Source organism: Galeopterus variegatus, unplaced genomic scaffold (genome assembly GCF_000696425.1).
Source record: "Galeopterus variegatus unplaced genomic scaffold, G_variegatus-3.0.2 Scaffold6087, whole genome shotgun sequence".
Classification (NCBI taxonomy): domain Eukaryota; kingdom Metazoa; phylum Chordata; class Mammalia; order Dermoptera; family Cynocephalidae; genus Galeopterus; species Galeopterus variegatus.
In genome coordinates, this window is record NW_007732198.1 from 36,331 (window position 1) to 40,560 (window position 4,230).

Below are 4,230 nucleotides of genomic sequence, written 5' to 3' on the forward strand. Positions count from 1 at the left end.
TGTGATGGAGAATCCAGAGACAGCACAGGTGAGGGAGAGGGCCTGCGAGGGCTTCACCAGTTCTGGGCCTGACTCCTGCAGCTGCACCTCGGACAGGACACCTGGAGAAAAAGAGAATCAGAACCTGTCAGTCATACTCAGTCACAAACATCCCAGAACCCATGTGTGACATTTGAGACACTCACATTGGGGAGCTGTCACCAGGCAAAGGAGTAGACCCCACAATCTCATCTTCTGTTAGATCTCAACTCTGCCTTCCCCAGAGACCTGAGCCCTGTCTGAGGACAGACCTGTGAGCTTCCACCGCCCATGAGTCTACATTTACCCTGGAGCTTGAAGGAAAATTTGCATGTGGGGGAGCTTTGTCCTTATAAGTGCTGAGGAACTGAGGTGACATTATCTGTATTTTTGTTTTCTTTTAGTTAACTGCGAGCTTTTGTTTTTCTTTAAAATTTTTTGACATGTAATTGTGAAATGGGTGAGAACTTGCTGAGTTTCAAACATGGGAAAATGTGAGCCTAGCTGTCTGAGGCCAGATCTAACTTTCTTTAACCCCTGTTTTCTTCTGTGCTCTCTTGGACTCAGCCCTACCCTGTCATAAACGCAGGCTCTGGGTCTTGCTTCCACAATTTTGGTCCCAGCACAACCCCTGCTTTCTTTCCCTGTATCCTCTCCTGTGATGTGGTTCTCATCACCCCTGAGAGCTCGTTCCATTGTTCCACTGTTGCTGTTCCATGAGTTCCACTCCTACATTGTGCTGTCCATCCTGCCATAGAAGACACAGCCCTTCAGAATCCACAGAGACCCTGCAAAAGATGATGCCGTGTGCATTACTCTGGAGAATGGAAAATGATTCTCAATGTTTCGGAAAGAGATCAAGACTCTTGTAAATTCCGGCTTCTCTCAGATGATCCTGTTCATCTAAAGTGTAAAAATGTTCAACCTAAAATCAGTTTTCATTCACATTTTATGGATGTTAATCTTTCATTTAATCATCCAATCTCATCAGATATTCCAGCTGTAAATATATGTATTGTATTTCTCTCTATACATATAAATACAATCAATTGCAATGGTTAACATGAAAGCAGTAATAACATCCCTAATATAAAAATTTTAAAAACATATTTCCCTGTGAGGTCTGTGTGTTGGGGCCCATGACAGCTGCTCCATGACTGTGGGCACCACCCTCTGCACCACTGCCCACCACAGAGAAAGAGGCCAGGGGCTGGGGTGGATGCTGTGCTGTGTCTGCCCCTGTGAGCCCCCTCTCAGTCCCAAGAGCAGCTCCATGTCATGGAGGGACAGCCCGTCAAGGGTCCTGAATGAATTTCAAGACAGGAGCTGCTTTTGGATAATTAGGGGCTGATTCCTGTGGGCACCATTCTCTGCACCACTGCCCACCACAGAGAAAGAGGCCAGGGGCTGGGGTGGATGCTGTGCTGTGTCTGCCCCTGTGACCTCCCTCTCAGTCCCAAGAGCAGATCCATGTCATGGTGGGACAGCCCGTCAAGGGTCCTGAATGAATTTCAAGACAGGAGCTGCTGTTGGACAATTTGGGGCTGATTCTTCAGTTCCTGTTAACTCATACATTTTGTTGGAATTTTCCAAAATGTTAAAAGACATGGTATGGGCCGGCCTGGTGGCGCACTGCTACAGTGCGCCGCTTGGGAGCGCGGCGGCGCTCCCGCCGAGGGTTCGGATCCCACATACAGACCGGTTCCCTCTCACTGGCTGAGTGAGGTGCGGGTGCAACATCGAGGGTTGCGATCCCGTTGCCGGTCCCAGTCCGGTGCGGGCGCGACACTGAGGGTTGCGATCCGTTGCTGGACACGAAAAAAGACAAAAAGGGGGGAAAAAAAAAGACATGGTAAAAGGCAAAGAAAAACAAATGCTCTGAAATAACAAATCAAGTATCAGAACCAGACTAAGATATGACACAGATTTTCTAATTATCAGTGAGTAGATTTAAAGTAGCCATGTTTAGTTTGCAATTATGTTTCAGTTTTTTTCCAACTCTTCAACCGACTCTAAAGAGTTCTTGTTGCCCACGTCTATTTGTCCAGGATAATTTATCAGGATGCTCTGCCTAGTGGAGCAAACAGCCCAGCATCTCATCTGGAATAAGGTGCAAGAACAAAGATCTACATCTTCCTCGTTTCTATTCTAATGTGTTCAGGAGGGAAGTTGTGGTGAGAAGAGGTGTCTGATTCACAAAGTCACTCTACCCCGAATCCACTGGTTTTAAACCCAGAGTCTACAACTTGTGGACCGACATATAACAGTAAACAGAAGGAGATGGAAACACATTTCAGGTGGAATGTTTTTTAATTGTTGCAAAGACACTCAAAATGAGATCTCCCTACTAACCATTTTAAGTGCACAATACGGTATTGTTAAGTATGGGCACAGTGTTGTATAGCAGATTCTAGAACTTATTCATCTTGTGTACCTGTTGAAATTAAGTAGCCAGGCTGTGAGTGTATATGTTATAACTGTATACATTTCCATTGGCATAATTAATCATATGGCCCTCACTTACATCAAAAGATCAACACGTGTGTTATCTGTGATCTCAGGATGAAGGGGAAAAATAAGGTTTTGATTGGACTGGAGTCTAATACGCTGAACAGGTGTCATCTCTATCTCTCTCTCTCTGTCTTTCTCTAGCTTTATCTCTTTCCACACATGTGCACACACAAACACGCACACACACACACATGCACACACACATGTACACACACGCACACACACGTACACACACACACACACACTTGCCATTGGTCTTTTTAAAAAATCTACCTGCAATGATGCTTTTGATTGATGCTGAGCAATTCGTTGTAACACACACACAAAAATATTCAGCTTCACAGTCATGTTTTGAACTGTCACAGTGTATAGGAAAAATCCCTCTAGATACAAAGTGAGCAGGAGGACAGGATGTGTCCTGGAGAGTTAATTGCACACTGTTTCTTTGTATCACAATTGTCCTGCTACCCTCATACGCATCCTGGATATTAACTTGTAATATAAGTGTTTGTGTTTTCCGGGTGGATTTATTGTTAAAAAAATAAAAATAAAATAGGTGACCTAAGCTTGGGAGGTTGGTGGCAGTGGTGGCATGGATTTTCTGGGGCGGACTTACTGTGCTGACTCTCAGGCTTGGGGTGTGCACATGCTCACTGTGGGTCAGTCATGTCAGGGGCTGGCTCATTGTAGATGGGGTTGATGGCCTGACTTTCAGACTGGGTATGGATGTGTGACATGCCAGGTATTTGGGGACTGGATCGCCAGTGCCTGAATGTGGTGGGCCAGCCTGGGACACGTAAGTCTAGCTGTTTCTTACTCAGATGCATTTGTGTGCAGTTGTTCAAAGACTCAGGGGAGGATCTACCAGGGCATGGCAGCTTGATTATTTCTCTGGATCTGGGATGTGGACACTGTGTTAGTCTGTTTCTGTTGCTTATAACAACACACGTGGAAGTGGGTGATTTGTAACAAAATAAAATTTATTGCTTACAGCTTTGCAGGCTGGAAAATTCAAAGTACGGGGAACACATCTGGTGAATGTCTTCCTTGGTGGTTTATCAGCAACAGGGACCTCATGTGGCAGAAAATGGCAAAACAGAGACAGAGAGAGAGAGAGAGACTCTCACGTGCTCTCCTTTTAAAGCCCTCAGAACCATGTCCCTGACAACCATTATTAAACCATTCATTTTGGCATGGTCCTACCATTTAACCACCTCTTCCAGGTTCCACATTTCAGTTTCCATGATAGGATTTCCCACCCTCAACAGTTACAGTGGGAATTAAGCTTCTAGTATATGAGCTTTGTGGGACACAGTTCAATCAATCCACAGTATCGTACCCCAAAGTTCATGTTCTTCCCACAAGCAAATATATTCACTCCATCCCCCAAATATTAACTTGTTTGCACTGAAAAGTCCAAGGTTCAAAGTCCCATCTGTGAAATCAGAACAAGTCATCTACTGACGACGTACAATGGTGGGACAAGCATAGGATACATTTTCCTATTTCAATAGGGAGAAATCACCCAAAAGAAAGGGGCGACAGGTCCAAAACAAGTTTAAAAACCCCAGCAGGGCAGGTATTAAATCTCAAAGCTGAAAATCATGTATCTTGACTCCATGTCAGCGTCCTCTGTGTGCTGGTGCAGTGGTTGGGTCCCCAAGTCCTCAGACATCTCTGCTTCTATGGATTTCCTGGTCT

The 4,230-nt window shown here is 45.1% G+C and overlaps 1 pseudogene; it reads right to left on the reverse strand.

The window, feature by feature from the left end:
• Positions 1 to 4,230, reverse strand: part of LOC103605806 — a 21,227-nt pseudogene that overhangs the window by 15,806 nt on the left and 1,191 nt on the right.